The 7988-nt window shown below is 41.5% G+C and overlaps 1 pseudogene; it reads right to left on the bottom strand.

Moving 5' to 3' along the window:
• Positions 1-359: 359 nt before the first annotated feature.
• LOC125281069 (RNA-binding protein 25-like) lies at positions 360-2686 on the bottom strand (annotated as a pseudogene).
• Between the last annotated feature and the right edge of the window lie 5302 nt (positions 2687-7988).

The raw sequence follows: 7988 nt of genomic DNA, 5'->3' as shown, positions 1-7988 counted from the left end.
GGGGTAAATACCCAGTAGTGCAATGGCTGGATCATAGGGTAGCTCAATTTTTAACTTTTTAAGGGACCTCCACACTGTTTTCCAGAGTGGCTGTACCAACTTGCATTCCCACCAACAATGTAGGAAGGATCCCCTTTCTCCACATCCTCTCCAACAATTGTTGTTTCTTGCCTTGTCTATTTTTGCCATTAATTTTGGTAATTTCTTTTAAAATGTCAACAAAAGCATTTCAGACTATCCAGTTGAACAGAGAATTTATTTATTTACATTGGAGAGGAGAAACATGCCATAAGTTTAAGTGTGTGTACATGCATGTATAAAAGAGCATAGATATTTTTTTCACAAATATATAAAGAGCTTTATTTCACAAGACCAATTTTCTTCTGTTTCATATGTCAATAATCTCCACATTTTGACTATAAGAACTTCTGCTTTATCAAGGACCATGGCAACATCATCTGAAATAATTCGAACTAAGCAATAACCTTAGAATAAATGAAATCAACTCGTGTAGCCCCTTTTTCGCCTGTGTATTCTATGATTTTCTTATTAATCCATGGTCTAATTCGTCATTCTGTCAATAGAAATCCACAGTAGACCAATCCAGGAGATAAGCAAAGAGCTCAGGTTTGGCTGTAGGGATTTTCTCGATGAGACTCTTAATGTGTTTGTGCTTCTCTTCAGTGTTTACAGGGCCTTCGGCAGCGTTTTTATCATCCTCACAGTAATCCAGGGGAACCACTTTCCTTTTTCATGGTATATCATCACTGTCTTCATCCTCAGATTTGTTAAGAACACTATCTACCAGAAGTTTCTTTCCCTTCACAGAATGAGGCTGACCAGGACTATTAGAAACACCCCATTTAAGACTTAGTGCTGTTTTTGGTCTATGCTCTCCAGGTTGTTGTTGGTCTGGAGGATCTTCATGAGGAATAATAACACCACAGGGAGACACCTCCCCCGGAGTGTTGGGGGTTGTATGGCCACTGGCAGAGGAAACAGATGGAGCAGAGCCGACGGCCTCAGAGTTGCTTTGAGACAGGCCTTTGCCCTGGCTCTTCCTCTTCCGTGGGTTCCTCTCATTTTCTTCTTTTTCTTGCTTTTCTTCTTCCTCATCCTCTGATTCTGGTTCTTGCTTTACCTGTACTTGTCCACATCCTCTCAGCCTCTGGAGCTCTGCATCTGGATCCAGAAGGTGCTGCCTGATCTCTAGTTCTTCCTTCTCTCTCCTCAGTCCATTCATCTGCTTCTGTTTCCTTTTCCCTGTCGTGCACCCATTTCTGAAGAACACTTCCTCTGTGATATTTGGGGTCATCTCTATCGTCAGAATCTTCTAAGATTTCTTTTAGTCATTTAGCTTCTTTTGCCCTTTCTCTTCTCTCTTCTCTTTCAGCCTCCTTCTCGTACTCCCAGGTTTTCTTCTGGTCTCTGCTTTCCCAGTTCTGAAGGTGCTCTTAGTAAGAAGCTTCTTTCTCTCAGAGTTTTCATTCAGGTTTTCTTTGTTCATCTACATCTTCTTCATCCTTTTCATACTCCTGCTTCTTGTCTTCTCCACCCCCCCATTCACATTCTTTCTCGTCCTCATTCCTTTTCGTGATCTCTGCTCTTTCCTCTCGATCAACTGCCATCCTTACTGTGATCTGAGCTCCTTTCCTAGTTGCAGTCCCGATCCCTTTGCTATTGTCCTTCCTGCTCCCATTCCTTCTTTCGTTCACGTTCTCTCCCTTTCTCATTCCCATTCTCACCTTTCTTGTTCCCACTTACATCCCTTCTCTCTTTCTGTCCTTTATCAATTTCCTGTCTTTTTCCGTTTCCTTGTTGCCTTTCTCTCAGTTTCTTGTGTGTGTCTCTGAATTTGCTGATTTCTTAGGATATCAGGTCTTTTTTGTCTTCTTCCATTTTTATAGCAATTATATCCTCCTTAGTGGTAAGTGGATAATTGACCAGTGGAGCTGCTAGAAGTGTGTGGAAACTGTCCTCCTTCTTTACTTCTTCTTCCTGGGGTGAGAGTCAGATTCTTGGGAAGGGGCATTGAGTTCACTGGAGTATTCATGTATTAAAACTTCAAAGGCCCCTTTGATCATCTGATCTTTTTTGTTTCTACATCCGAGGCTTCTTATCATTAGTGACGGTTTCTGGCCTGGCATTCCCATTAGAAGCTTTCTTCTTTGCTTTCCATTCCCCCCGTTGTGCCTTCATCCTTACATCAACTTTAACAAGGAGCGTCTGCTCTCCATTCTGCAGGTCGTGCCATAACCTAAGTGCACAGGGGTAGATTCAGGCTCCTTATACCCACAGAATCCAAAGGCTTGAAATTTTCCAGGTGCACCTTGTACCCTTCCAGCTCAAAACCAAGCCACATTTAGCAAGGAGTTACCTTATAAGCATGTCTGAAGCTTTCTCAGAAATATTACTAACAAAAGTTATAGTAGTAGGACCACAGTTTTCATCATTTTCCTTAGTCTCTAAGCCTGGATTATTCTTTCTTTTTCCCAAATGCTTTCCAACCATAGACACAGTGGGGACTAAGACAGTTGGAGCTGCAGCCATAATGCTCATTGGTACAGGAATCGTTGAGATCGCTGGAGCTACAGGTGGAGGAGTCAGGAAACCCTGGGGGTCAGATCCGTGATGGGAGTGCTGGGATTCCCATGTGAGGGTGATTCAAATGAGGGAGGAAAGACATTCTTTTTTTTTCTTTTTTTTAAAGATTTTATTTATTCATTTGACAGAGAGAGAGACAGGCAACGAGAGAGGGAACACAAGGAGGGGGAGTGCGAGAGGAAGAAGCAGGCTCCTAGCAGAGGAGCCTGATGTGGGGCTCGATCCCATAACGCCGGGATCACGCCCTGAGCCGAAGGCAGACGCTTAGCGACTGAGCCACCCAGGCGCCCCAGGAAAGACATTCTTAGGCAGCGGTCTGCCACTGAGGAAATGGTACTGTCTTCACAGCCTTCTGGGCTCCACCAGTTCCAGGTTTCTGCATGCTGCTTACCACGGGACTAGTTCCAAAGTGCCTCCTCACACGGGCCACAAACACAACCACACTGTGCAGGGAGCTTCTGGAACATCGGTATTCAAAGGAGCAGGCCCAAGTGCAGGAAGAATGAGCCACATGGCTATGGATGGTGGGTGGTATACATCCAGACCCTGTATGTTGATGTCAGTAACCTTGGCATTTTTTTTTTCCTCTTGGGTCAAAGAAAATGGCATCAGACTATGATTTTGAATTGCTTTCCCTCCTTTTCTTCATGATCTGATATTTTAAAATATGGAGAAAAAGGTGTTTATATCCAATAAGTACTGTGATGAGCTTAGCAGCAACTTTCAAATGCTAACTTTTCTCAGTGGTTACATTTGGGTTTTTTTACGGTTTTACTTATTTTTAAGTAATCTCTATATCCAACATAGGGCTCAAACTCACAACCCAGAGCTCAAGAGTCACATGCTCTACCAACTGAGCCAGCTAGGCGTCCTTCAGTTGTTATTTTAACAAAATTCTGTCAGTCAACATACTACTAGTAATCAGCCTTACATATTGTTTAAAATAGTCCTTGAAGGGAACAAAAAAATCAAAATATGCAATCTCTTTTTTAAAGATTTAATATATTTGGGTTTGTGACAATATTTTGTGCCTTATTTTAAAAGGTTGCATGGATATATGGATATATAAATATATGTGGTTGATAATTAAATTTGTTTTCAGACTTCCCCCAAATGCCTTGAAATAATAGGTGACAATATGAAATGTTACCAAATCAGAGTTCAGTCATGTCCCTTGGAAAGTTACTTAACTTTTCGGGCTTCATCTGCCTTATTTATATGAATGGTGATACCTATTTTATAAGCTTGTGTAAGATTACATTATATGAAAAGCGACGAGCATAGTGTTTCATTCACAATAATGTTTAATAAGTGTTCTCATTCTTTTTCCTTCTGAGAATAATACTGTCTAAATCAAATAGTGCAGCATGTTTGGTACAACAAAGCATTTGACCACATGTTTATTTTTTCATTCCCTGAACAGACTTATGAGGAAAGCAGCTATGCTCTCATTTTTATTTTATAACTAGTAAATGTAAACATGACTAGCGTTATTTTTATATAACTTGAAACTAAAGCTTTCAAAACCAGAACAAGACAAAAATCACTCACCCTAGCCTCCTCTTCCTGTCTGGTTTAAACCTAATTGATGGTCATGATGACATCTGGGCCTTTCCCAGTATCTTCTCAGCTTTCTGCCTCTGCTTCTCTCCTCTTCCATCCAGACATATATCCTCCCCATTGTCCCTTAGATACTCCCCATGTTTTACTGCCTTCTTGATGTTCCTACTCTCCCTCATCTGAGCCTATCAAAATCGGACTCATTTTTCAAAGCCTGTACCTTGTATAGTTGTCAGAGTGTTGTCCACTCTCAGGGGAGTCCCCACAAAAGAGGACCCACATGGTCAAACCTATTTGCATCATGCTAAGACATCAGCTTCCTTTTTCACTGTGCTGACATTCATCCTGATGGTGCAAGTGCGGGTCAACCTGCTGGCACCTTACTGAACATGATTCAAAGTAGTGGCCCAGGCACTTGGCAGTAGAAAAAGCCAGTTTTACTTAAAAATGTCCTTGAAAAAGACAGTACAAATTACTAACTTGATTAATCTGGGCCTTTAAGAACATATCTTTTTCATATGCTGTGAGACTAAATGGGGAGTACACAAAAAGCACCTGTGCAATTGACTTGTGAGCTGAACAAACCACTTTTTTCATGGAATTCATTTTTGCGTGAAAGAACAAACTGTGCGTATTCAGACTTGAATATTTGGCATCCATTTTCTCGAAAATTAACCAAGTGAGTCACATCCAGGAAAATAACTGACAGTGTTTTTGCCAATGATAAAATTCAAGTCTTCAAGCAAAAATAAGAATTCTGGAAAATGTATCAGCCACTGTGAGTATGACCTCTTCCCCAATACTTAAAGGCTTTCCTGACGAGACTGGTGGTGATATGAACAAGTGATTTTTTCCCCATCCTATTATATAATGAAATGTGAAAATATTTGGAAGATCTGTATAGTTCAGCAAATCAGCATTGCTAAATGACCGATGAATGATATTACAAAACTATGCATTTAAAATGCAAGATAGACCAATGGATTTTAATGAAACAGAATACTAAATGTTCATTGATACGATTTCAGTTTCCACAGTACAACTAACTTTTAAGAAACTAGCACTTTTCAAGTTGTGATGTAGTATTGAAGAAGAGCCACAGATATCTGAAAGGACTCTTCCCTTTTCCAACTACATGTCTGCATGAGGCTGAATTTTCTTCTAAGGCTTCAACCAAAACAAGATCCCAAGAGCAAATGCATCAGTAGATAGATGAGAATCCAGATGTCTTCTATTAAGTCAGAGATTAAAGAGATTGGCAGACACATAAAATGCCACTCTTCTCACTATCTTTGTTTTGGAAAATAATCGTTTTCATTAAAACGTGATAACATGTAGTGAGTTTATTATTTTTAATAATCTAATAATATTCTCTGTTAATTTCTAATATAAATATCAATAGATAGAACTGCAAAAACCAAGCTGTTTGGGGTTCACATAATTTTTTTTTTAAAGATTTTATTTATTTATTTGACAGAAATAGAGACAGCCAGCGAGAGAAGGAACACAGGCAGGGGGAGTGGGAGAGGAAGAAGCAGGCTCACAGCAGAGGAGCCTGATGTGGGGCTCGATCCCAGAATGCCGGGATCACGCCCTGAGCCAAAGGCAGACACTTAACCGCTGTGCCACCCAGGCGCCCCTGGGGTTCACATAATTTTTAAGAGTGAAAAAGGGTCTTGAGACCAAAAAACTTGAGAACCATTATACAAATCCTTTGTACCCTCTTTACGCACATGCCACCCTGGCCTAAAGATGTGATTTCTCCCCCTTTGATCTGCTTTCAGACTTTCTACTTCTCATATAATACCTTGTATTACAATTATTTGTGTGCTTAGTGTATTCATCTTAAAGATTAGATTTAGAGCTCTAAAGTCTTGAATGATGTCTCAGTGGTATAGGGGGAACTGTCTGGGACAGCTGTGCCACTAACTTCCTGGGGTAATGTGGGTAAGCCACTGTGTCTTTGGGCCCATGTATTAAATGAGAGTTGGATTTAATCATGTTTTCCTTCTAACTAGAAAACGGTATTGAATATCATTCCTCTTAAAAGAACTTGTGGATTCAGTGTTATACCATCCATACACTGAGAGGTAAGGTACTTGTCGTGGGGAAGCACCCACATTTTGGGGTCAGAGAGACGTGAGTTTCCAAAAGACAATATCTGCACCCTCTTAGAGCTTTCAGTCAGTAGGGGAAAGAAGTGAACCACTTACTATTGAGACCATGAGTGCTCTCAGAAGTAAACGGGGTCCTTACAGGGAGCAGGCATCTAAATCAGGTTGGGAGAGAAGAAGGTTCTTTCTCCCTGTAGAAGATGATTCTTAAGTTGTCTTAATGTTTTAGAAGAATGACAAGTAAATTGATTTGGCTTGCTTTTCTGTAGTGAATCTGGAGGAATGGAGTGGTAAGACCTGAGGCTGCCCAGGCAAGTAGGACTGAATTAGGAAACCTGGCCCATATCTCCCTTAGAACAGAAATTGAGCTAACAGGAAGAAGCAGTTGAAAGAGAAGGCTGACACTTTCTCTGAGTGACATGAATGTGTGTGGTGTTCACCATTACTCTCTTTCCTCCCTCCAGGAGAACCACATATCCTCACCCGTTGAACTCAGGGGGTTAAGAATGACATCCACACTCTGAGAATGAAAGGATGCCAAGGAGGCATTCCCAAGAAAGCCATGTTCAGTTAAGGCAGAGGGAGGGCATGTGGAGTTTCACCATAGAGCAGGTGTTCCAGAAGGCATGGTGAACAAAGTTGGCCAAGAGAGAAGACGGGGGAGCTGGGGATGGCAGTAGATGGCTAAGAAGAATGGAGCAGTATTGAGATGAGAGCCTGGAAGAACTTCCATTTCAGCCAAAAAACAATAGGAATCGGGGGATTGGATCTAACTGAAACTCTGGTTCCGACTAGAAACAAGGCAGTTTCCATGTATGACATAGTCTCAGGGCTATGATTGGTGACCTAGGCTGTTGGACTGTTTGCTGTATCAGGGTCTGCCGTCTACACCCGTTTATCTCAGTTTTGAATAGTATTGATTCTAATAAAATCCAGATTGTTAGGAAACTTCAAAGCTTATCTCTGGCTAGGGAAGTACAAGGTACCCAAGGAAAAAAATGGGTTGAAACATAGTCATTGTCCTCAGAAGGCCATTATATGCACTCTAAATACTAACGAGTGAGGCCTAAGGACCAACCATTTCTATCAAGAATTTGTTCATTAGGACACCTGGGTGGCTCAGTCGGTTGGGCATCTGCCTTTGCCTCAGGTCATGATCCCGGGGTCCTGGGATTAAGCCCCACATGGAGCTCCCTGCTCAGCGGGGAGCCTGCTTCTTCCTCTCCCTCTGCCTGCCGCTCCCGCTGCTTGTGCACGTGCTCTTGCTCTCTCTCTCACTTGCTCTGTCAAATAAATAAAATCTTAAAAAAAAAAAAAAGAATTTGTTCATTAGAACAAGTTGTTATCAGGGAGCTGAGAGGATTCAAACAGATAAAGAAGGCTTCAGTTTGCTAGAGATCAACACCAGAAGAAAGGCAAGAAGAATGAACCCATGAGATAGTTTCATCATTATTCTTACTTATGGCTGAGGAAACTGAGGCACAAAGAACTTGCCCAAAGTCACATGGTTTGTAAATAGCAGATCAGGATGCAAACCTAGATCAACCCAACTGCATCTGTGTGTAGTAGAGGAAAAGGAGAAGTTGCTTTCCACAGGAACTAGAGCAGAACCTCATTGAGTAATCCAGGGCTTTTCACCCTGGTATTCCCCAGTAGAGCCCTAATGGACTAAGAGATGAATACCCCAGGCTATGAGAATGTAGGATCCCA

Source organism: Ursus arctos, unplaced genomic scaffold, assembly GCF_023065955.2.
Source record: "Ursus arctos isolate Adak ecotype North America unplaced genomic scaffold, UrsArc2.0 scaffold_6, whole genome shotgun sequence".
Taxonomy (NCBI): Eukaryota; Metazoa; Chordata; class Mammalia; order Carnivora; family Ursidae; genus Ursus; species Ursus arctos.
Note: the sequence above shows the minus strand (reverse complement) of the source record. Positions and strands in the feature narration are given on the sequence as shown.